Source organism: Macaca fascicularis, chromosome 3, assembly GCF_037993035.2.
Source record: "Macaca fascicularis isolate 582-1 chromosome 3, T2T-MFA8v1.1".
NCBI lineage: Eukaryota > Metazoa > Chordata > Mammalia > Primates > Cercopithecidae > Macaca > Macaca fascicularis.
The window spans coordinates 79,068,238-79,094,956 of NC_088377.1; the positions used below are offsets into that span (position 1 = coordinate 79,068,238).

The following is a 26,719-nucleotide window of genomic DNA, read 5'->3' on the forward strand; positions in this document are numbered from 1 at the left end:
CCAAGGGAACCCTAACAGGACACATGGTTTCAATTTTTATCAAATTATTTTATAAAACTACTCAGGGTTTATTTATTCATTTGTCTATTGCTTATCGAATAGACAATTATTAATGTGGCTTCATGATCCTAGGGAAACATTAGACACATAGCTTTGTTTCATGTCCACAAAGTGCTCAATTCTATTTTGAGTCAGGGACCCCCAGAATCTGCATTGCCCTAAAGTTTTTTTGTGATGTAGATGGCAGGTGAATTTCTTCAGCAGACTAAAGCTGTTGATCTGGAAGACAATTTAACATTGAGAACTTGGGATGGATAAGATATGCTGGCTTGCCTGGAAGGGTGTGCAAGGTTCAGTCCTGGGCCTGCTTAGGAGAGTACTGCAGTTCAGGCCTGCATTTTCACTCCGTTACCACTAGATGGAAGTGGTTTCTGCGATTTTTTCTCCCAGTGTTGGAAGCAAGCATATCTGGGGAGCTGCGTGCAGCAAGGCTTATTTCGGTGGAAGGCGCCTGTCCTGGTGTCTGCATTCTGCAGAACAGCTGCTCTGCTGCTTTCCTGCTGGAGGTAGCTGGCCCCTGCAACCCAACACACAGGTCCATGCAGAGAACAGCAATCAGCCTTGTCCAGGCCAGTGCTGCCTACGCACAATTATATTGCCTTCACAGAACACCTCTGACATTGGTGTGGTGTCATGTGCACTTTGCAGACCAGGAACTATTCAGTGGTGCTCAGGCCCTGGGCCTGGCTGCAGTGCAGGACCCCCAGGGACATGGGCCGCCTAAGCCAACGCAGGCAGGACTTGTCAGCAAGGACTCCATTCCCATGAGAGTCGTGCAGAGCCTCTGCCTGTGGAGTGGGACCCCTGCCCTCTGCTGCCAGTTTCAGGCTCACTGCAATTTGTGGAGCCTGATTTTATCTGCTCCTCCAACCTCCAGCTCCCCTCCTGGCCACTAAATTACCTTCCCACCCGCTCATCATCTCTTCAGACTTTCCATCATCACCACCTCTCAGGTTTAACAAAGCTCTCTGGCCTCATGCCTGGCTTCCTGCTCCACTCACCGCATAGCTGTGCTCCTGGAGGGAAAGATAGCCCACCACAAACAATTGATAAAGGGCAGGGCTGAGATTTCAACCCAGGGCCTCTAACCCCGATTCTCACACTCTCATATACCGACCACACCTCTCCTGTTCTGTCCACACCTAAAAATGCTGCTCTAGTGCCTCTGTAGAAAAGTTTCTAATCAGCTGTCAGATCAGGCAGGAGTGGCATGTGCTGTGCCCACAGCAGACATGAGTAGCTGCTCACAGCGGTTGCTCTTCACCCTGCCTGGGGGAGGCCTCATCATCCTCATCATGCCCAAGAGTTTACTTGGATGTATTTGATGTGACATGATGTCACACTGACTGGTCATCCCTAGACTAAGGGTACTCCTCAACCTCAGAAGAATTCTCCTTGCTCCAAGTGTCCATCATCTGAAATCAATTTAATTACCTCTTAGAAAATGCTGTTTCTTGGGCAGGTGCAGTGGCATGCACACCTATAATCCCAGCACTTTGGGAGGCTGAGGTGGCTGGATCACCTGAGGTCAGGGGTTCGAGCCCAGCCTGACTAACATGGTGAAATCCTGTCTCTACTAACTACAAAAAAATGAGCCAGGTGTGGTGGCGGGTGCCTGTAATCCCAGCTACTTGGGAGGCTGAGGAAGGAGAAATGTTTGAACTCAGGAGGCGGAGCTTGCAGTGAGCTGAGATTGTGCCCATTGCACTGCAGCCTGGACGACAAGAGTGAAACCCCATCTCAAAAAAAAAAAAGAAAGAAAACGCTGCTTCTATTAAATATGCTGCTAAAGAGATCTTGGTCATGTAACACAAGCAGGCTTTTCTCTACCAGGAACATTCAGTAAACATCTGTTCTTAGTGCCTCCTATTGGGATGTTAGCCCATTTTAATTGACGACATTAGTAAATTCACACTTTAGACTTAGAGACAAGAAGTCTGGGATACATGGGAGAAGGGACAAGTGTCAGAGCAGCAGTGCAGACAGGCATCTGCCGGAAGCTCCTGGAAGGTTGAAGCAGGAGACACCAGGAGTCTTTGAAAGGAACGGGGCAGGGAGTCAAATCTTGCTTCCACATTTATAAGCCTATATAATAATCGTATATAATCTCCTATAAATCCTATTGTTGCCAATACAAAGTTATATAACTCCTGCTATTGGTAAATGACATCCATATCCCATAAGTCATTTAGATTTTAATGTGAACACTTGTGTTGTTTATTGTGATTTGTCTTTAGTCCCTGAATTGTACGTCCCGTCCCAGTCAGGCTGTGACTGTGATCTTCATCAGCCTTTCCTTCTTTCTCTTTTGCCTGTTTTACTTTTAATGTAGACATCTTTAAACAGAAAAACAGAGAAAGTTGAAAAATGAACTTCCATGTGCCCATTACCAACTTCAACAACTCACAGCGATAGGAATCTTTCCGACCCACTGCCATCCTGGCTCCAGATTGTGCTGAAGTCATTCCCCAGTAGCAGATCATTTGATCTAGAAATATTTTAGCAGCATATACTTGTTTTTTGTTTTTTTGGTTTTTTGGTTTTTTTGAGACAGAGTTTCGCCTTTGTTTCCCAGGCTGGAATTCAATGGCATGATCTCATCTCACTGCAACTTCCACCTCACTGGTTCAAACAATTCTCCTGCCTCAGCCTCCCGAGTAGCTGTGACTACAGGTATGTGCCACCATGTCTGGCTAATTTTTCTATTTTTAGTAGAGACGGGATTATACCATGTTTGTCAGACTGGTCTCGAACTCCTGACCTCAGATGATCTACCCTCCTCGGCCTCCTACCAAAGTACTGGAATTACAGGCGTGAGCCACCATGCCCAGCCTTAGAATATACTTCTAAAAGATTAGTTCCAAAAAAAAAAAAAAAAAAAAAAAACCTTAGAATCACTCCCAAAAAATTAACCATTATTTCTTAATACCAGCTCATATCCAAGCAGTGTTCAAATGTCTCTGAATGTCTCTTCTTTCCTTAGTTCTTTTTCAAATAAGCTCCAAAGAATGTCTGCCCATTGCAGCTGGTTGGTGTGACTCCTACAGGTGTCTTGTAATCTATAGGTTTCCCTTGCATCCATCTTTTTTCCTGGAAATGAACTTGTGGAAAGAATGCGGTCATTTCTCCAGTAGTTTCTGAGAAATGCGCACTGCCGATGGAATGCATCTGCCGTGGTGTCCATTAGTACCCTCTGACCTTGTATTTCCCGTGACTTGGTTGTTGGATCTGAGGCTTGATTTAATTTAGAGTTTTTTGGTAAAAACACATAGATAGTTCTATTTCCACTCAGTGGTCCATCATCACTCCTTCTGTGATGTTAATAGCCATTAAAGATTATTAACTATAAGATGGAGCACAATTGTTTCTTAAATCTTTTCTTCTTTTTTTTTGAGAGACAGAGTTTCACTCTTGTTGCCCAGGCTGGAGTGCAGTGGCACGATGTCGGTTCACTACAACCTCCGCCTCCTGGGTCCAAGTGATTCTCCTGCCTTAGCCTCCCGAGTAACTGGGACTAAAGGCACCCGCCACCATGCCTGGCTAATTTTGTATTTTTAGTAGAGACGGGGTTTCACCATGTTTGCAGGTTGGTCTCGAACTCCTGACCTCAGGTAATCCACCCACCTCGGCCTCCCAAAGTGCTGGGATTACAGGCATGAGCCACCACACTCAGCCCTTAAATCTTAAATATTAAACATTAAGAATAGAATTGCATCAATGTATTTACGTATGCACTCCAGGTTCAAAAAGAATTTCAGGCAAATAAAACACAAAAGTACCCCCAGAAGCCCCATAGCCAACTCACAACCCTGGATCACCATTTCACCCTGTAAGCAGAAAGAAATGTCAGCCCAGAAAACTACCTGTTGACCCTCACAGGCTTTAGGCACTAGCACCTCCTCCCAGTTAGAAGGGCATCAACAGCTGTGGCCATACTTGGGTCTAGGGAGCAGGGGTTGGGGCGGAGGCAAACACAGCAGCACACACCTGTGGATAAGGAGCAAATGAGAAGAAGCAGAGGCAGCCAGGAAGAGACCTGAAGAAAGGAGAAGGAGGGGAAACAGTGAGCCTACAGAGTTGAGGAAGGCTTGAATCTTCAAGTACTGCTCAGCCAGTGGGGACAGGCAGAAGGTAAGGAAAGAGGTCTGTGATGCTGGGTGAAGGGAGTTCTTCGAGAACTCTGAGCAGAGGCTCTGTTGTAAGTCTGACAGGGGTACCTGAGTGGTTTGCACAGCCCCATCTCCCCTGTCCTTCCATGGTAGGGGCACAGAGGGTTGTTTTAGCTCACTCTATGGCAGTCCACAAGAGGGATGTGGATTTTTTCGATCTTCCCACCACTCACCCAGCCACTGCAGGCTCTGCCTTCCCAATAGACTGTGCTAAAAGTTGATATAGCACCTCTTACTTGTCATATTCCAATTTCCCACCACCACCCAGAGGCCACTGAAGCTGATTGGAATGTAGAGGCTCTGTATGTCAGATAAAGCATAGAAGAGCAAAAGGCAGATTGATTTTTAGAAGGGAAACAACTGGAAATAAAAGGTTAGTGTTAATGGCCTACAGCTTTGAAAGACCTGGTGGAATGGTCCCTCAGCTTCTGCTACCTGCAAGTGCTAGGTAGGTACAAGGAGCCACATGCCATATCCCAAAGAAAAGCATTGTCCTATGGCTTAAGGCTGATTGGAATGATGATGGTGGTAGTGATGGTGATGGTGGTAGTGGTGATAGTAAAGATAGTCATGGTGGTGATATTGGTAGTGGTAATGATAGTGGTGGTAGTGGTGATGGTGATGATGGTAGTGGTAATGATGATGGTGATGGTGGTAATGGTGATGGTTGTGATGACGATAACGGTGGTGATGATAGTGGTGATGATGGTGGTGATGGTGGTTGGGGAGGTGGTGGTGGGGGTGATGGTGATGATGGGGATGATGATGATGATGGTGATGGTGATGATGATACTGGTGGTGGTGGTAATGGTGGTGATGGTAGTGATGGTGGTGATGATGATGGTGGTGGTGATGGTGGTGGTGATGATGGTGGTGGTGGTGGCAGTGGTTGTGGTGATGGTGGTAGTAGTGATGGTATTGTTGATGGTGATGGTAATGGTGGTGGTGATGGTAGTGATGGTGGTGATGATGGTGGTGGTGGTAGTGGTTGTGGTGATGGTGGTGGTAGTGATGGTATTGTTGATGGTGACAATAATGGTGGTGGTGGTGGTGATGGTAGTGATGGTGGTGATGATGATGGTGGTGGTAGTGGTTGTGGTGATGGTAGTGGTGGTGATGATAGTGTTGATGGTGATGGTAATGGTGGTGGTGATGGTAGTGATGGTGGTGATGGTGGCGGTGGTAGTGGTTGTGGTGATGGTGGTGGTAGTGATGGTATTGTTGATGGTGACGGTAATGGTGGTGGTGGTGATGGTGGTGGTGGTGGTGATAGTGTTGATGGTGATGGTAATGGTGGTGGTAGTAATGGTGGTGATGATGGTGGTGGTGGTGATGATGGTGGTGGTGGTAGTGGTTGTGGTGATGGTGGTCATGGTGATGGTAGCGTTGATGGCGATGGTAATGGTGGTGGTGATGGTGGTGATGGTGGTGGTGGTGGCAGTGGTTGTGGTGATGGTGGTGGTAGTGACGGTATTGTTGATGGTGATGGTAATGGTGGTGATGGTGGTGGTGGTGGTGATGATGGTAGTGATGGTGGTGATGATGATAGTGGCGGTAGTGGTTGTGGTGATGGTGGTCATGGTGATGGTAGTGTTGATGGTGATGGTAATGGTGATTCTGGTGGTGATGGTAACAGTGATGATGGTGATGACAGTGTTGGTGGTGATGGTGGTGGTGGTAGTGGTTGTGGTAATGGTGGTGGTGGTGATGATGATGATGGTAGTGTTGGTGGTGATGGTGGTGGTGATGGTGGTGGTGGTGTTGATGATATTGATTGAGCAGTCACCATATATCAGGAACAGTTGATATACATGTCTGTCACTGAAACCTCATAATAACTCATTATTGAACTTGTCCCTATCCTCCAGTGAGTGTCCTACAGGGGTCCTGTGGACTCATTAACCAGAGCAGGATCCCAGTCAGGATCAGGAGATTTGGGAAAGAGATGAAGATGTTGAGGCTATAACTGCTATGGAGTAAGGTGTTACAACTAGTCTTACAACTAATTACACAAGAACTTGGGCTACTGGGTGAGGTGCTCTGATCACATTACCATGAAGAGCAGTAGAGAGATATAGATGCTTCTCAGGTGCCTGGTCGACATGCTCCATTTGATATTTTGCCCACAGTTAGTGTGGAGTGGAAAAGCAAATGGGATTTCAAAAAACCTTGATCACCAGTCCTGAAGACCAGGAGACTTACTGAGGGCCACATGGATGGGGTAAGAAGAGTTTGCTTTGCTGGGAACTGTATTGTTCAACAGTCTCTGACTTTCTCTGGAGAGTTTGTGCTTCTGTGAGTGCCTGCACCAGTGTAGATACATTCACTCTGGCAGCCTCACCAGGCAGTCCACGTTCTCAGTTGGGAATGAAGACCTGCCTAAAATACAGACACCCTCAACATCATGTTCATACTGTACCCTCTCATTTGACATATTAAACCTCATTTCTTCTTGAAAAGCAGAAAAATGACCACTGGAGTGGTTGTTTGTATTTTTAGAAATCCATCGAGATGAAAGTAACCCACAGAGTCCAAAGTGGAGAATCCATAACTCAGACTCCAAGCCTGGAAAAAATCCTACCACCCCACCTGGCCAATCCCAGCCCAGCCCCTAAAAAGACATAAAATTTGTGTTAAATCACATCTAATGCTGCCATATTCCAGGGAGGCTGCCAGTGTTCTAGGGGCTATGTAGTTCCTGCACATGAGAGGCAACATTGTTGTACAAGGATGCAATAATGATGCAGGTCATGTTGGGGAGACAGTAGGGTAAACAATTGTTGAAAGGTATCCTCTTGATATGGGGTCCATGACAAAAAGGTGGAGTAGGGATGAACCCTAGAAGCATAGAGAACCCTGGAGGAGGTACAGCGATCTCATGGTATCTCACCCCATCCTTATCCAGAATATAAATGTCAGAAATGGAGGAATGACTCAGGATTATTACCCTAAAATGGAACCAGTGGAAACCCCTGTAGAGAAAATTTAGTGCGGTGATGAGGTGAGCCAGGTCCAATTCCTTGCCTTGAGCCCCTGAGCAGGCTCACAGGTGCCCTCTCTCACAGCAGGTACCCTCTGGGATCCTTCCTCCCAAGGTCACCCTCAGATTTGCCACAACAGCAGATATACTCTGCTCAGATATACTCTGCTGTTGTGGCAAATTCAGTCTGCTGCAGGGGACTGAAAGAACACAGCATTTTCCAAGTGTTAGATCTCCCCCAACCCCGGACACTGGGTAGGAAGACTTCCATCAAAAGACTTCACCCTGATGACGAGGCTGCTGACACAGATGGATGTTTCAAAAAGAGCTTCTACCTGTCCTGTTGTGAACTGAGTTTCAGAGTTGGCTGCAGCTTCCCTGGGCTGGGGTCAGAGCAGCCTGTCAACATATGTCAGCCCTTGGTGATGAGCAATTCCATTCTCAATGAGGTAGTTTCAAATTGACTTCTACTGTGGTGGAGTCCCATGAAATAGGCACAAATATGTGGGGGGCCCTACTCAGACTGCAGCATCCACCAATGAGCTGCAGGGGTCATTCCTCACTGCAAAAGCACAGGCAGCATAGTCATTAATCAACTGCCGAAACACTGCAGTTCTCCTGGGACCCAGATATTATTCTCTCCTTTTTAAGGAGGTTGATATACAGTTACTGTAGAAAGGAGAAGACTAAATCCAGGCCGTAGAATATCTAAGATTTTCTGGAATTTTCTCAGAAAAGGGCACATGAGATGTCAGGTTGGGATGACATCCAAGCAGACCCTGAGGCCTTGGTTCAGGAGATTGTACAGTTGCTGGTTAATCAAGTGCTAGAGATGGCCCTGGCACAGCATGGCCACAGTGCCAGGACAGACTGATATTAAGACAAGTCATGTCCAGAAGGATCTCCTGTACTCGTCACTGTTGCAGATACAAGCGAGGTTGGAGGCACTTTGAAAGTTAAATTTTGTAAATGCGTGCATAGTAAGGAGATGGTGCAGGAATGAGGGAACTGAACCAGCCAGTCTCAGACAATGAACACAAACTTGAGGTTGTAATAATCCCTGTAAAAAAAAGTCAGACTTTTTTCATCATAAGCACATAAGATGTGAAGAGTACATCTAGCTAAGAGTTTGTTGGAGACTTTTCCTCAGACCTTGACCTCATCCCAGGGGCTATGGTGGATATAAGGAATTTATCCTCAGTGTCCATCCCTAACATCCCCCAGTATGCCTGTATTTGTGTCTTTGTGCAGCTATAACAAAATACCGGGGCTGGGAGCAGTGGCTCACACCTGTAATCCCAGCACTTTGGGAGGCCAAAGTGGGTGGATCACAAGGTGAGGAGTTCCAGACCAGCCTGACCAACATGGTGAAACCGCGTATCTACTAAAAATACAAATATTAGCCGGGTGTGGGGGCACACACCTGTAATCCCAGCTACTCAGGAAGCTGAGGCAGGAGAATCACTGGAACCTGGGAGGTGGAAGTTGCAGTAAGCCAAGATCACACCACTGCACTCCAGCCTGGGCAACAGAGCAAGACTCCATTAAAAAAAAAAAAAAAAAAAGTCTACTGTTGATAGCTATCTATCAACAGGAAGTTGATAAGCCATTATGCCTTTGGAGGTCAAACAGATTGGTGAATTTTTGACCTCCACAATGTCAGAGGTGGCCTTTGGACTAACAATCTTCCTGGCTGGCTGGAGTCTGTAGTTCTGTGGCAAATGCCAGCCCCCAGCTCTACAGGACTGCTCACAGGGTGCTCCCAGGGCCTGGAGCCTGCTCCTCCAGCCCTTCCTACAGTTTCATAAGCACTCCTTCACTGTCTTCACGTCGGTTCTGCTCAAAGGCTAGACTTGTTCAGAGAAGAAATACATTCATTCAGCAAGAATTCGTATTGCTCTCTCTCTCAACATCCATGTCAAAGATGTTGGCTTTATTCTGAATGGGAAGAGTCCTTGAAAGGCTGGGAGGAGAAAAGAGATGCTACTGGACTTATATTTTATTTTTTGTTTTTATTTTATTTTATTTATTTTTATTTTTATTATTTTTCTTTGAGACGGAGTTTCACTCTTGTTGCCCAGGCTGGAGTGCAATGACACCATCTCGGCTCACTGCAACCTTCGCCACCTGGGTTCAAGCGATTCTCCTGCTTCAGCCTCCTGGGTAGCTGGGATTACAGGCACCCGCCACCATGCCCAGCTAATTTTCTATTTTCATGTTTGTTTGTTTGTTTGTTTTGAGATGAAGTTTCGCTCTGTCGCCCAGGCTGGAGTGCAGTGGCACGATCTAGTCTCACTGCAACCTCAGCCTCCCGAGTTCAAGTGATTCTCCTGCCTCAGCCTCCTGAGTAGCTGGGATTACAGGAGTGTGCCACCATGCCTGGCTAATTTTTGTATTTTTAGTACAGATGGGGTTTCACCATGTTAGTCAGGCTGGTCTCAAACTCCTGACCTCAGGTGATCTGCCTATCTGGGCCTTCCAAAGTCTTTGGGTTATAGGCATGAGCCACTGTGCCCGGCCTTGGACTTATATTTTAAATGAATCATTCTGCAGCCATGTGGAGAATAGACTTATGTTTCTTAAGGCTAGAATCAGGGAAGCCAGTAAGGAGGCTTTGGCCAGGATTTAGGTGAGAGATGACCATATCTGGGATAGGCAGGATAGAATCAGTGCCTTGACAAAAGCCCAAATTCTCATGTGTTTGTTTTGAAAGGACCGGAGGCTGTGAGAGGCAGGGAGGACTCAAAGGTGACTTCAAGGATTTGGGTCTGAGGCACTTGTAAAAGGGGAAGATGAGGGCAGTATTGGAGGAGTAGTTTCAGGACAAGCTAAAGCTGGAGGTGCCTAACGGCGACCCATATGGACTTCCAGAGTAGTCGTCTGGATAAAGGCACCTGAATATCAGAAGAGAGGTCCAGATATGCTTTACATTCCCAACACAAGTGTGCATTACTTATATATGCAGAATAAAACAATGGGATTTTTAATACAATTGAATATCAGTAAATGTTTTGGTAGTTAAGTGTTTGTAATCATTAATCACTAGAGGGCAATATACATTAATTTTCTACTATCTAATAGTCTCAAAAAGAAGGAATTGCTGGGAACGGTGGCTCACGACTGTCATCCCAGCACTTTGGGAGACCAAAGCGGGGGGTATCACGAGGTCAGGAATTCGAGACCAGCCTGGCCAACAAGGTAAAGCACCATCTCTACTAAAAAAAAATACAAAAAATTAGCCACACATGGGGGCACAAGCCTGTAATCCCAGCTACTTGGGAGGCTGAGACAGGAGAATTGTTTGAACCCGGGAGGTGGAGGTTGCAGTGAGCCAAGATCGTGCCACTGCACTCCAGCCTGGGCAACAGAGCAAGACTCAGTCTCAGAAAAAAAATTATTTAATTAATTAATTTAAAAAGGGGGAATTAAAGCAAGTCTGATAAAATGATGAAGAAAACCAAGGTAAAGAGTCGAGTATTCCAGCCCAGAATGGCATTAGCTATTTAGAGGCTGACTTTGATGGTGTTGGCGTCTCCACAATGGCAAGGTTTATGTCAGGCCACTGCACTTAGGGAGGCTGAAAGCTGGCACATTCAAAATGAGTCAGCAGGTCATCCTTTACTCAAGTTGGACCCACTCTTTACTTACTATATTTGCCAAAATGGCAGGCAAACTGTTCCCTCTCACCTTCCCATGAGGTAACGTGCATATCAGTCAACACTAAGGGAACTTGGCCAAGCATAGCCCTTTTGTCCTTGGGAAAAGGTGGGGTAAAGTCACGGTGTTCCTAAGGGACCCTGGCTCCCTTTGGTGCCCTCTTCACCTAGTTACAATTTGCTAAAGAAAACAAGCAGAGCATACCAAGGGCAGCACATTTCCAAAGAGAGTTTCCACCTTGGAGGCCACAATGCCCAGGGAATGAGTAGTGCAGTGTGGCACATTAAGGGGCAGGTTCTACCTGAGTTAGCACAGGCGGCAAAGGGGAGAAGCCTCGCCATCACAGTGTGATTTATTATGCATGGGGGCGGGAAGGGATGAGGTTGATTTATGCAAGCCCCAGGTGGGAGCAACATCCTGAGTAGAGAGAATGTCCAGCCTGGCCACTCAGCCCTGAGACACTGCCCTCCAGCTGCAAGTAGCAGCCTGCTCAGCCCTGCTCACCTGTCTCTGTTAAGAACTACATGTCCCACGAGGGTTACAAAACCACTAATACCTTATGGGGTCACAAAAGCACCAATACCTTTAGACACCTTTGAAATGGAGGGAAAAGGGCAAATGTAGTCTCTGAGCCTCACAGGACACCCATGCCCTCTGTCCTACCCTCTTTCAGTAACCCGGAGGAAAGTTACCTTCGTGAACAAGGAAGAGGACCGAGGCATGATGCATTTCATCCAGCAAGTGGCTCTGTGTGCCAGGACGCAGCATCTATGCTTACATAATGAGAAAAGGTGTGAGAGGAACTTTTGTTTCATGGAGCATTGCCCAGCCCACACCACAGTCCTGTAAGCGCCCATCCTGTTTACTTAGCTATTGCTGCACTGATGGACAGCCACCTATGGGGACAAAGCCAGAGCAAGGGGATGCAAAGCTGGGCTGGACCAGGAGAAGAGTTGCCTCAGCCATCTGGGGATGGGGAGGGGACATAAATCTCTGAATCATTCTCTAGGGGGTGAAGGTCACTGATGGGAAGAGGACACAATGAGCCACATCCAAGGGGTGGGAGGGAAACAGAAGAAGGGGTGAAGGCAGAGGCTGAGAGAGTCAAAGTGGATAGGTCAGGGTGGGGTGAGGAGCCCACAGAGGGGAGAAGTTTGGGATGGAGCTACACCTCTAAGAGTGTGGGGTCAGGCTGGTCCTAAGAATAGAACCAAAGCAGCTAAATAGAATCCAGCCACTACTGGGAACAGACATGATCCAAGGACTGAGATCTGGGAGCTTCATAGTAAAGAACTACTGTGTGAATTAAATAAAGAAAATAAAGGAGTGGTCAAAGAGTGCGAAGATCAGGAAAACCTAGCTTCATAGAAGGAAATGGAGGAATTTGTTTCAATGAGTGGACCATTGACAATGGCCAATGCCAAAGAGAGATGAAGAACACTGAGAATATAAACAAAAGGCCACTGGGCCTCATCTCATTCAAGTTTTTGTTTCGCATATGAAGTTTTGGTAGAATATAGGGGCCTACATGATAGGGCTCTGAGGAGGGAAAGAGCCACAGAAGAACAAGTCAGTATCTACGATATGAAAGTGGGGCAGGAAAGTGCTGGGTAGAGAAGGGCAGGTCCCTGGCTAGGGCCCACCCCCGGGCCTGTGCCCACAGCCCTAGGCGAGGACAGGTATTTGTGTATTCATGCCCAAATGTTGCATTTCCCAAGACCGTCCTGGCCCACCATGCCCCCTTCCTGTGCCTATAAAAACCCTGAGACCCTAGTGGGCAGAGGCACAAGAGGCTGGACGTTGAGAGGAACACACTGGAGAAACAGCATACCAAGAGGCACTGGCAGATGCTGGCAGGTTATTGACCACCGGGATGACATGGAGTGTGGCCAGGGTGGTTGGAGCAGAGTTCAGCCGCTGGGCAGCCTGACTCTAGGGGAAAACCGCCACCTTCCCGTTCCATCCGCCTTCTGGCCTCCCCATCCACCTCACTGAGAGCTACCACCACTCAATAAAAAATCTTGCACTCATCCTCCAAGCCCAAGTGTGATCCAATTTTTCTGGTACACTAAGGCAAGAACCCAGGATACAGAAAGCCCTCTGTCCTTTCAATAAGGCAGAGGCTCTAATTGAGCTGATTAACATAAGTCTCCTATGGACGGCTAAACTGAAATAGCGCCCTGTAACACATGCCCACTGGGGTCTCAGGAGCTGTAAACCTTCAACCCTAGAAGCCGCCATGGGGTCGATGCTCCCCGCTACCTGCCCGTCGGCATGCTCCCCCTAGAGGTTTGAACAACAGGGTGCAGAAGAAGCGAGCCACATCCCCCACTGCAAGTTCTACGAGAGGTATAAGGGAACTTTTCCTGTTTCATCTAGACCACAAGTTGAAGCAGTTGAATAACAAAAGGAAGGAACTAACAAGACAGATATCCAGCTGACTGAGCACAGCTCTGGCAAAAATAAAGAATTGTGTCTAGAGTGGAGGTGCATGGACATTTGTGTGTGGCTTCTCAATGTTACTTTGCCATCATATCATCTCAGTTCAGGGTCTTAGCTTTTCAAGCAGAAATTCCGCTCTTTCTGTGAGCCTGGTGCTGATTTGATTGCAGACAATGATTCACATTAACTAAAATCACATAATTCACATGTAGAAACCAAAGTATCAATTATAATGAACATGAGTCATCAAGGAAGTGCAATTCCCATATAAACACATCAGAATGGCTAAAATGTAAAGGACTGACAATACCAAGTGTTGACAAGAATGTGGATCAAATGGATCTCTTATACTCTGCTGGTAGAAATGTAAATTGGCACATCCTCTTTGGAAAACTGTCACCAGCTTCTAAAGCTAAGCATATACCTGCTCTATGATTCAGCCATTGTATTCCAAGATGTAACACTAACAATGACAAATGTTCACATTCACCAAACATACATAATAGAATGGGCATAGCAACCTTATTCGTAATGGCCAAAGCTAGAATCGACCCAAATGTGAATCAAGTATACTAGATAAATTGTAAAGCATTCGTACAGTGGAATACTGCAGAGCAATGCAAAGAACAAACAGCCACTACCTGCAATACCAGTACATGGAGGAACTCACAGCAAAAATAGACTGGGTGTGGTGGCTCATGCCTGTAATCCCAGCACTTTGGGAGATGGAGGCGGGTGGATCATCTGAGGTCAGGAGTTCAAGACCAGCCTGGCTAATGTGATGAAACCCTGTTTCTACTAAAAATGTAAGAAATTGGCCAGGCATGGGCATGTGCCTATAATCACAGCTACTAGGGAGGCTGAGGCAGGAGAATCGCTTGAACCCCGGGGACAGAGGTTGCAGTGAGCCGAGATCACACCATTGCATTCTGCCTTGGGCAACAAGAGCAAAACTCCATCTCAAAAAAAAAAAAAAAAAAAAAAAAAAAAGCCACACACAAAAGAATTAAGTGTTTCCTCTGCTGTATATGGGGATGGGGCACCAAGGGTCCTTCCAGAGTGCTGAAAATGTTCCATGTTCAGTATGTTGCCCTACAGTGTGGTAATGCAGGTATACACATTTCTAAAAACTCAAGCAGCTGTGTATTTACAAGAACTGTACACTTGACAATATGTATGACACAATAAAAATTAAAAGAAAAAAGAGCTTACCTACATGATAAATGGAAGTTGTAGAGTTAAACAAAAATTGTATTAGATGAAAAAAGTTGGTTTTCATCTAATAAATCTTTGTTTTATTCTACAACTGTGCTGGATTAGAAACAGCTTCTGCCAGCGAGGGCTTCTGATGTAGTGAGAAAATTCCATGATTTATCTCCATGAGGTTCTGTTATTCTGTTCTGTTCCTGGTACCTAGAAGAGCTCCTGGAACATATTAGGCACTCAATAAATATGTTGGTAATCAATAAATAGAATTAATACACCAGAGCTGTCCTAAAGGAATATCTCAGAGGAGCAAAACTTTCATATTAAGACTTAGGTTTAGGTCAGGTGCAGTGGCTCACACCTATAATCCCAGAACTTTGGGAGGCCGTGGTGGCAGATCACCTGAGGTCAGGAGTTCGGCCAACATGATTAAGCCCCGTCTCTACTAAAAATACAAAAATTAGCTGGGCATAGTGGTGCATGCCTGTAATCTCAGCTAATAGGGAGGCTGAGGCAGGAGAATCGCTTGAACCCAGGAGGGAGAGGTTGCAGTGAGCTGAGATTATACCACTGCACTCCAGCCTGGGTGACAGAGTGAGACTCTGTCTAAAAAAAAAACAAAAAAGGCTTGAGTTTCAACAACAGTAAAATAGCACTTTTGTGGCTCTCTCTCTGTATATTTCTTTATTGTTTAGTGACTATATCCTTTGTGGTAAAGTTGAGGCTCATATGTGTGCCTCAAATACAACTTGTTTCAAGTTTTATAAATCTGATACATTTATACAACTTTATATACTAAGTTTTAATTCAATTAGGAAATCCTGGATTTTTGCCAAAAATCAAGATACCAAAACGAACAACAGAAAATTGAAACTACTCTAAGTAATGGATAAAGGCTGCCATTGTTACACTTCTCCAACTTAGTGAAACTTGCCTAGCAGGAAAAGTGTGGAAACTTGGATAGCAAATCCTCGCAAGTTGCCAGTTTCTGTTTGTTACAGAAAATGTTTATTGAACACACAGTATAGGTGGAATAAAATCCAAAGTAAGTTTTCTCACACGCTGCTGCTTGGAAAAACATCTCATCCAATGACACAGCACAATCCAATAGGCTGTGAAATGTTGCTTCATGAACTGTACCAGCGTACTGTCACATCATAGGCAAAAGCCACTTCTACATGTTATCTTTACTTGTCTGTCTTCTCAGGCCCCACCATCTACTGTAAACACCCAGCATCCACACCTCTGCCATCAGGTCAGGAACATCAGGGACACTGTCATCTGCAGCAGGGATGTAGGGTTGGCAAATAGGTCTCATCTCATGGGATCCTTACGATGAGGAGCATGAGCATCCCACTGGCAGTGGCTCCGGAAGCAGGCCACATCCAAGTTCCATAGGAAGCATTGCATGATGAGTTAGTGCTGCCTGCAAGAGACATGGGAGAGAGGAGTGGGTCTATGGGTCTATGAGCAGCACTGCTGGTACTCCCTGGTAGTGCAAAGAGGACTGCACTGGAATCAGAGGAGGTAGCACTGATGACGTGACAGAATGATGCCACTGAGGAGGTGGATGTTGAGTTGTGTGTGGCCCCTTTACCATTTTAGAGTCCTCTTGATTCAGGATCTTTCCACCAGCATTCAAGTGGAAGTTGTCGCATGTGTGTGTGTGAGCCCAACAGTTATTTGTTTAAAGAAACTAATTCCCATTAATCAAATTCACAAGAGGCCAGTGTAAAAAACAGATATTAACTTCTTAAGTTATGTTGAGATATATCAATATTCAGAGAGATATAAATCATATCCAAGAAGACGTGTCTTTCCTTCTATTGGAAAATTTATATGGAAAACAAATTATAGCCAGAAAAGTAAAAGGGATCAGAGGCAGCTGATCAGCCTGAAGGCGAAGCCCATGGAGTTGGTGCAGCCTGAAACCACCATTTCCCCTGGGGAGGTTGAGCTTGCTGATTGGAACGCTGTCTCCTCTGCACAGAGCTGGAGAGATCTTACCAATTCTGACCCCGTGGCATCGCTTTGTAGACTCTGTGAAAGCACTCTAGTTGCTTCTGTTAACCCTCTCTGCACAGAAGTTAATAGGCCCAAGATTTTTGTACATTCAGGCATGTCCATCCATCAGGGCAATTTTTGTAGTCACACAGGTTCATACATTATGTGCTGATTTTACTTGCCATACTATCAGGATATTACTTGCAAGTTCTTAGGAGCACCTCACAATAGCAACATCTTATACTGCCCACAATTTCTGGTTTAATCTGACCCTAATTAGCTTTGTAACTTTGAGTAAGTCAATTTACCTTTTTGGACCAAAGCTATGGAATCCATAAAATTTTAGCATATAGGGCAGGACATAGACAAGATGACTTCTTGAGGTTACTTCCAACCTGAGATCAATGATTTCAAGGAGACAAGAGCCCAGAACTCGAGCATTCACATGGAGTACAGCCAGGATTTACACAGAGACCACCAGAGTTGTGGCTACTCCTCTTCTTGGAACAATTCCCTATGAGTTTTCTGTTCAAACTGTCTTAGGAGTCAGTTAAGTCAGTTAAGTCACACGTGAGGAAATACACTTCTTGTAGTACAATGGATTCTTTTTTTTTTTTTTTTTTTTTTTGGAGACAGAGTCTCGCTGTGTCTCCCAGGCTGCAGGCTGGAGTTCAGTGGTGCAATCTAGACTCACTGCAACCTCCGCCTCCCGGTTCAAGCAATTCTCCTGCCTCAGCCTCCCGAGTAACTGGGAGTACAGGCACATGCCACTACGCCAGACTAATTTTTGTATTTTTAGTAGAGACAGGGCTTCACCATGTTGGTCAGGCTGGTCTCAAACTCCTAACCTCGTGATCTGCCTGCCTCGGTCTCCCAAAGTGCTGGGATTACAGACGTGAGCCACCATGCCTGGCCCCATACAATGGTATCTTAGATCAGTTTGGCAACTTACAGTCTATAAAACTTTGCTGTTTCATAACAATTATATAAGGTATTCATTGTTGTTTATCCCTACTTTATAATTAAGAAAAATCACATCAGAAGTTTTAAGCGAGTGCCTTAGTTTCCACTCCTGAAAATTACAAGCTGTGTGTTAAACCATTCTGACCTCAACTCCATTGCTTTTACCAGTAAACAAGGTCTATACCCTTCAGTTCTATTTGCCTTTTCACAATTTACAGGCCATTGCAGCTCAATTTGTTCATGTAATACTCTTTTAATTCAGTATGGTCAGTATGTACAGCAAGCAAGATTTAAACACAAAAAAATGTAAACAAGAGTTCAGTATACATTCCACACATGTCGCTTAGAAGCAGGGCTCTCCATGATAGGAAAGCATTCGATAATGGAACATGCAATGGCTGCACGGGCCCTATGTATCTGGAGTTTCCGGAAGGGAAGGATGCCAAGGCAAACTTGACACTAGGGATCCCATACATTCTTCCTTATGGACTGAAACTCAACACCTGCCTTCACAATGCACAGCCTGCCTATCCTTTTCCTCATTTGGAAGGCGCTATCACAGCTCATACTTGAAATACGAGCAGCCCTGCTACTGGACAAGCAGTATTGTGTGTCATGGGAACATCAGATCCAGAGACACTGGGGGTGCTTATGTGCTCATTATGCTGTCAGGCTAAACTTAAGAATCTCCAACTTGGAGACCACTGGGTGTTTCAATGCACATACTTAGTGTCAAAGAAAAGCCAAGCAGGAAGTGTTGCCCAGCAGTTATAGCTGAATCAAGAAGCACAATAGGAAATATTTCCTCTTCTTCACATTTCATGAATGTAAACCAATTGGTTAATTAATAACTACTCCATCCAATCAAATCTATTTCTCTTTTCTTTGGAAATGTGCCTAAATTGCATCTGAGGAAGAGGAATGGAGTTTAATTACTCTATCTTGGATCAGGGAAGTCAGATATCTTATGACCTGTTATCTTCTCAAATTTTCTTCCACCAAAAGGAAAAGAGAAAGAATTTATAACATATGCCCATTTACAAATACAAGTGAAAAACAAAATTGAATTTGAAAATGCATAATGGAGTATCTTTTATAGTGATATGACCACCAGTGATGTGAATACCAGATTTGCTTAACCCTCTACATTTGATAAGAATTGGGAAAGTACCCCTCTGGTAACAATCCTAGCATATAATTTCTTGTTATATAACAGGCAATAGTTGCCCAAACCAGGATTGGTCTGGGAATGAGTGAGGTCTGAGATCATAAAACCTTCCCCTGGGTTGGGCACAGTGGCTCACACCTGTAATCCCAGCACTTTGGGCGGCCGAGACGGGCGGATCACAAGGTCAGAAGATGGAGACCATCCTGGCTAACACGGAGAAACCCCGTCTCTACTAAAAGTACAAAAAAAAAAAAAAAAAAAGGGCGCCTGTAGTCCCAGTTACTTGGGAGGCTGAGGCAAGAGAATGGCGTGAACCCGGGAGGCAGAGCTTGCAGTGAGCCGAGGTCGTGCCACTGCACTCTAGCCTGGGCGACAGAGTAAGACTCCATCTCAAAAAACAAACAAACAAACAAAAACAAACAACAAAAGAAATTCCCACTGTACTATGAGGAGCTGAGGACAAAGCTGTGGAAAGGAGGTGGAGGCCAGCAACAATCACTTGCAAGATTTTTTTTAGTCTTTCGCTTTCAAAGTAAAAAATCTGTCTAATTTTTCAATTATTTATATTCTCAGAGAATATTTATTCACGTGAAAGATAATTCATCTAAAGGAGTATAAAGAAAACAAATATTATAACCAAGTTTTTGTTATAATCTTACTTTCAAATTATCCTAGACATTCAGAGTCTTTAACACAGGCTGTAAAAAATAAGCCAAACTATCTGTCTCAGATATATTTAGCATAAAACAAAGGTTTTAAAATTTTTTTGCACTTTTAATTCCTGATGTGGGTTTTTTTTTTTTTTTTTTTTTTTTTTTTACAGAGTCTTGCGCTGCCACCCAGGCTGGAGGGCAGTGGCATGATAGCTCACTGCAACCTCCGCCTCCTGGGTTCAAGCGAGTCTCATGCCTCAGCCTCCCAAGTAGCTGGGATTACAGGTGCCCACCACTACACCCAGCTAATTTTTGTATTTTTAGTACAGACGGGGTTTCACCATGTTGGCCATGCTGGTCTCGAACTCTTGGCCTCAAGTGATCCACCTGCCTCAGCCTCTTGAAATGCTATGATTACAGGCATCGGCCACCATGCCCAGCCTTAATTGCTGATTATTTCATATACCAACATAACCTTCAATATGAACAATTCATGTAATCCTTAGGATGGGTCCATGAGGCCAACATTTTGTTCTCCTATTTTATAGATGGGAATTGCGACTCCACTGGGGGCCTTTAGCACACACCCCCAGCCTGCACTAAGGGGCTAGTTCTCTGAGTAATAGCTTCACTCTGGAGGTTACATCCAATTATAAAATCATTTTAAGGCTGGGCGCAGTGGCTCACGCCTGCAATCCCAGCACTTTGGGAGGCCGAGGTGGGCGAATCATTTGAGGTCAGGAGTTCGAGACCAGCCTGGCCAACGTGGTGAAACCCTGTCTCTATCAAAAATACAAAAATTAGCCAGGCATAGTGGCAGGCACTTGTAATCCCAGCTACTTGGGAGGCTGAGGCAGAAGAATTGCTTGAACCCAGGAGGTGGAGGTTGCAGTGAGCCAACATCGTGCCACTGTACTCCAGCCTGGGTGACAGAGTGAGACTCCACCTCAAAAAACAAAAATTTAAGATTAGTATTTTTAAAAGAAAATCATTAATTTGGGGAGTCTGTTTATTGACTGAACCATAATCAAATTTCCGACATTTAGTAGGCACACTACATGGATGACTGAATGAATAAACTTCCAAACAACTAAAGGATTGATGAATGAATGAACTATGCCTATTTCCTCAATTTGATCACTCGAAAAAAATCCCTGTAATATATTCATCAGCTTAGTTTCACCACTGAGAAGTGAAGAAAACTGAATCTTAGTTGATATTTTCAAGTAATTTTAAAATAACTTAATTTTCTAAGAGATACATATGCATTATATATATCTCAAATGATGCAAAAATTTTAAAAGTTTAAAATCACCACAAATCCCACTATCGGAAATAAGCATTTTCAACATGTTGAACTATTTTAAGTCTCTCCACATATTGTTGAACTATTTTAAGTTCAACATATGTGTATATACACAAATAGGATCATGCCTTCCAAGTTATAAAAGAGGCATAATGCATGTAATATCATTTCAAGAATTCAGTGAAAGAATTCCAGATGCAAAAAGCCTTATTAAATGACCAAGATACTTTGGGCCAGGTGAGGTGCCTCACTCCTGTAATCCCAGAACTTAGGGAGGCCGAGAGGGGTGGATCACCTGAGATCAGGAGTTCAAGACCAGCCTGGCCAACATGGTGAAACCCTATCTCTACTAAAAATACAAAAATTAGCTGGGTATGTCAGTGCACACCTGTAGTCCCAGCTACTCAGGAGGCTGAGGCAGGAGAATCACTTGAACTCAGGAGGTAGTGGCTGCAGTGAGCCGAGATCGCACCTCTGCACTCCAGCCTGGGTGAGACAGAGTGAGACTTACTCAAAAAAAAAAAAAAAAAAAAAATGGCCAAGATACTTTGGCAGTGATCATATTTTGATTCTAACATATCATCTCAGCCTGAATCCTAATCGTATATGCAAATTCCCTAATGTGAATTTACTGTGAAAACTATAATGTAACACAACTGTTTCTAATATGCAGTTGTTTGTTAGAAGTTGTTTTGATGTTATATTAGATATTAAGATTGTATCAAAGTGCAGATGTTAAGTTGAAAGGAATAACCTGATGTTCTTTGGAATTTCCAGATAAGCATTATTGACTAGTATGAACACATTAAAAATATCAACTCCTTAGCTGCAGATGAAAGATCTATACCAGGCTCCAAAGTTCAGTGCAGATATTCTGTAGACAGCTTTGTTTTAGAAGTGGGTTGCAGCCGAAATCTTACACAATGTCTCCTGACCCCTTTTCCAATTGTTCTCTCCTTCCTATGGGGGTGGAGGCATCATAGCTTTCATTTCTATTAATTTTGGTTGATTTCTGTGGAATCTGTCTGGACAGGGAATTTGGTATGGTTCTTGCTTGGTGGATGCTGGCATTCTTTCAACTCAGTAGGTGCACAGAGCAATATAGGAAGAAGGAGGCTTAAGGATTGATGATTGCAAATGTAATGAGAGAAATGCAAATTCTGCAAGGCCCATGTGTCAGCCTACTGCATGTTGACGCTTTTTTGTATGATCTATCTGAATAGATAGAACTTGGGAATCACCTTTACATGTGGAAAAAAAAAAAAGTAAACTATGCATTCTGATCACCTTCAGTGGATGTCACCTTGATGAGTTGTTCATCCCCCTGGGTGGAGCCTCACCCGCCTCAAATGAGCAGTCTTCTCCCTTGAGACAGACCAGTCTCCTTGTAACCTCACAGAGGATGGCAACCAGCACACAGCTCAATGAGTCCACCAGACCTTTGACACCTGTCAGATGGCAGAGTACCTGAGCACAAAGGGCTTTTGTGGGTCGGTTGGCACCATCTGCGAAATACTCCTCACAGCTGCTGTCCACATTCTATTTTTCTCCCTCCATGGAAAGTGGCAGCAAAGGAGAGCTTCGCTGGCTATCGTATGACCGAGTAGCAGGGCTTTCTTTGCAAGGCAAGGAGGGCAGCATCTCCATGGTCAGGCCTGGCACAAGGATCATCAGGATCACAAGCCCATGACAGATGTGCAGGAGATCACCAGAAAATTTCTCTTATCCATCTGGTTCACTTGAGATTGACAACAGCTCACTTCTCACCCTGCTGGCAGGAGAGTTGATATTTAGTGTTGCACCATTTCATGCCATCTGCTTTAATGACGACAACTCATTTAAAAATCCATTGTGGAGCATTGCCATTCAATGATAAAAAACAGAAGATACACTCAGCTGCTTATTTGGCTATTTTATCGAAATCTGAGAAAATATTTTACATTGGCCCAAATGACTAATGATTATTTGTTGTCCTACGTGTGGGTTGTTTCTCTCTCTCTGAGTTTACAGCTTTTAACATAACACAATTGGAGAACAGAGAAACATCGGAACCAAATAACACATACACAAAGCCTTAAGATCCAAAGGCACAGTCTTACTGTCGTGTGAGACCACATTTACACCTTGCCCAAAAGATCAGATTTATCTTAATTTCAAAAATCTTTATCAAGGGGAACCTTCATTACCTCCTTTAACAACCTTTACAGTCAGGAAAACTTTGCTCTACTCTGAAAATACACTCTCCACCATTCTGGATCAATACTTCTCTACTCTCCAAGCTAAACAAATCCAGTTCGTTAATTATTTTAGTGGTTTTCTGCCAATTCGTACATAGGCTAAGAAAGACTTTAAAAGGCTGACTTTTATGATATGTGAATTGCATCTCTATTTTAAATGTACAGAAGGTGATCTCACCCTACACACATACTTTATTAAGTATGAATGTATTTATTTACATTTCCTGCCTGTTTAGCTTTCAAAGGAAATACAAGGCATAACATATAAAGATTGTCTCACACCAGTGACAAAACTTTCACCTCTCTTCCATTTCCTAATGTCGAATTTTGGGTTCTCCTACACATCATAACTCCTATCTACGGCTTTGTCTCCTTTACTTACTTAGCTCAACATTTTCTATATTTATAATGTTACTTTTTATCTGTATTGGCGTTGACTTTACGCGACCTTAAATAACTGAATGATTGATTTTTGCTTGCTTTTGTCATCTGTTTTCCATGGTATTGACAAAATTATGCCATTTTTGCTGAGTATCCCTCTGTGCCGTTCACTCCTCCCAGACTAACCTTAAGATGCTCATTTGCATTGCTGAGCTGGCCACACCTTGCTCCACCTCCCTCTGTTAGCCCAGTCACTTCACGAATCTCTGAGCACTGTAAAGCCACTGGTAACAATCAGTGTCAGCTCTGCACACACAGATGTCACTTGCTTTCTTGGGCTACCATTTTTGCCTGTATTCTTGCCCATTGTTCCCAGTCAGTTGGCAAACTGCTGAAGAACGGAAAACTTTTTCTTTTGTTATCATTCTCTCTTTCCCTTAAACTGTTCTCTACCCATGAATCTAGTCAATGTATGTTTTGGAATTGTGGGACCCACATTTGCTGAAGTTGATTTGAATTATATCTCTCCTGCAGCCCTATTTGTCTCCACCTGGCTCTGTGTCAGCTGCAAATGTATGAAGCATGCTTTCCATTCCATCTCACCCAGGTCATTGATAAAGCTGTTAAGCGATACTGGGCCCAGGTCCAACCACTGACGAACACCTGCTCTTATGCTAGGTATCTCAGATCTGTTGATAGCTACTCTTGGTATAGACCTCTGGCCAGTTGCACTTAATACTTGCAATTCATTTCCCCCCTTGAAACTTACTGTGTCTATCTGGAAACAATTGCTTGTTCAAAGGTGTTTCATAATGGAAGTTACAAGCAAAATTATAATTATGGACCAATAGCTAATGAAATGTTAAATCATTTTATATGTTAAATAAAAGGTACTATGAGGATTCATTAGTGGGTATTGCAGTAAGAGACAATAAGGCAAGGAATTGTTGCACCAGTGAACAGTGCTGGATAGCACAGCCTTCAGTTTCCACTTGTTAACAGGCTTCAAGACTTCTTAACAAGATATTTGTAACATTCTCATTATGATTAACTTCCAAGGATAGTATGGAATGGATAGCGTTCACTAACAGACTCTTTTTTCCTTTTTCTCTTTGTCTGTTTTGCTTATTTAATATTGCTCTCCATTTAGCTGCTTACAATTCAAACTTTTTAATTCAGTGGCTTTTTTTAGGTGATAACTCCTACCTTAAAATAAATCTAGACAGAAATGGAACTGAAGGTTATATGAAGAGAACAAGTGTAGCCTAAATGATGTCATCTAGAGTTGTTTTATTTTTTATTTTATTTTATTTATTTATTTATTTATTTTCAGATGGAGTTTCACTCTTGTCGCTCAGGCTGGAGTGCAGTGGCACGATCTCGGCTCACTGCAACCTCTGCTTCCCGGGTTCAAGAGATTCTCCTGCATCAGCCTCCCAAGCAGCTGGGATTACAGGCGCCTGCCACCACATCCGGTTAATTTTTGTATTTTTAGTAGAGACAGGATTTCACCATGTTGGCCAGGCTGGTCTCAAACCCCTGACTTCAGGTGATCCACCCACCTCGGCCTCCCAAAGTGCTGGGATTACAGGCATTAGCCATCGTGCCCAGCCTCTTTGACCTCTTTTTAAAGAGCTTTGTCAGAGGTCTTCCTTCCTTTACCCAGAACTGCATCCTTGAGGTCCCAGTAGTCTGCCCCAGCCTGACACACAGTCACTGCTTGGAAAAAAATATGTGGGCTGCTAAGGTGGAGTGCTAGGGCTGAAGTCCCAACCCTGGGAATAATTGCGTGCACTTTAACATTTACAATTATTGAACTTCCCAGTTTCTTCATGTGTAAAATAGAGGAGGAAATAATTACTTTGAAAATAATTGAGAATTTTAAGTAAGTCAATGTGTTTTTCAAAACATTTAGAATGTTGTCTGCTACAGTGTAAACAGCTTTAAAAATTCTATAAGTCTATGATATTTTACTAAAAATGCTTTCATCTAATTGGGTGAAAACATCAGACAAACCTGAACTGAGAACATTCTATAAAAAACAACAGCAAAAGGCCGGGCACGGTGGCTCACGCCTATAATGCCAGCATTTTGGGAGGCCAAGGCAGGTAGATCACCTGAAACCAGGAGTTCAAGACCAGCCTGGCAAAAATGGGGAGACCCTATCTCTACTAAAAATACAAAAAAAAAAAAAAATAGCCGGGTGTGGTGGCTCATGCCTGTGATCCCAGCTACTCAGGAGGCTGAGGTACAAGAATCGCTTGAACCCAGGAGGCGGAGGCTGCAGTGAACTGAGGAGGCGGAGGCTGCAGTGAACTGAGATCGTGCCACTGCACTCCAGCCTGGGTAACAGAGTGAGACTCCATCTCAACAAAAACAAAAACCAGCAAAAATACAACCAAAAACCCGTAGGAGCTGTCACTGACTGGAGGAGATACTGATGACAGGATAACTAAGTCCATGAGGGACCCTGGTTTGGATTCTGGAACAGAGAAAGTACATCTACAGGAAAACTGGTGGCTTTTCAGTAAATTCTGTCATTTGCTGGGCATGGTGGCTCATGCCTGTAATCCCAGCACTTTGAGAGGCCAAGGCGGGTGGATCACCTGAGGTCAGGGGTTCAAGACCAGCCTTGCCAACATGATGAAACCCCATCTCTACTAAAAATACAAAAATTAGCTGGGCATGGTGTTGAGTGCCTGTAATTTTGGCTACTTGGGAGCCTGAAGCAGGAGAATTGCTTGAACCTGGGGGGCAGAGGTTGCAGTGAGCCAAGATCGTGCCACTGCACTCCAGCCTGGATAACAAGAGTGAGACTCCGTCTAGAAAAAGAAAAAAAAAATCTGTTGTTTAATTACTAGTGTTGTGCCAATGCCAGTTTCCTGGTTTGATAATGGTGTCATTGTTTATGTAAGATATTAACATGAGAGGATGTTGGGTGAGGACTGCACAAGAACTCTCTAGGCTTTTATTTTTTTATTTTTATTTTTTGCAATCTGTCTGTAAGCCTAAAATTATTTGAAAACATTTCAAAATGTTATTTTTTAAATGTAAAAACAATCTTAAAGTTATATTTAGTTCTTTTAAAACTTTGCATTCTTAAATGTGTTACTTCATATTATCCTTGATGCCCGAGTTACATGTGTGTCATTTTAAGCACATGCCATTTAGAGAAGGCTGCAGGGAAGGAGAGGACCAAGCACTGACCAGCATTTGATTTGCCCACCTGCAGGACACTGGTGGTTGTGGAAGGGAGCCTGCCCGCAGAAGGCCCCGGAGAGAAGGGGAGGTGGGCACTGGAAGCAGCAGGCATGGGCAGCTCTTTCGTGGAGGGTGGTTCTGGCAGATGCAGTGGGGCTGGGGGCCCCCAGTGGGTAATTAAGATAGAATCCATTCCAACATCTTGGTTTCCTGATGAGAGTAATCCAGTACAAAGAGAAAATATGTTGATGGGAGGGGGCATATTGGGGCAGAATTGGAGGAGCAAAGCCCC

The 26,719-nt window shown here is 44.2% G+C and overlaps 1 long non-coding RNA gene across 3 annotated transcripts in view; it reads right to left on the reverse strand.

The window, feature by feature from the left end:
* Window positions 1–7,401: 7,401 nt before the first annotated feature.
* The window catches only part of LOC135970145 (uncharacterized), a 34,445-nt gene continuing 15,127 nt past the window's right edge, over window positions 7,402–26,719 (reverse strand). The window contains exons 2-4 of one of the 3 annotated variants that reach the window (XR_012433194.1): window positions 21,896–22,376; window positions 15,758–15,940; window positions 7,402–14,733 (exon numbers count right to left, since the gene is read on the reverse strand). This is a non-coding gene — a long non-coding RNA (uncharacterized lncRNA). Of the gene's footprint in view, window positions 14,734–15,186; window positions 15,941–21,895; window positions 22,377–26,719 lie in introns of those variants that run through there. The other 2 variants (XR_012433195.1, XR_010585654.1) reach the window with 2 other exon arrangements.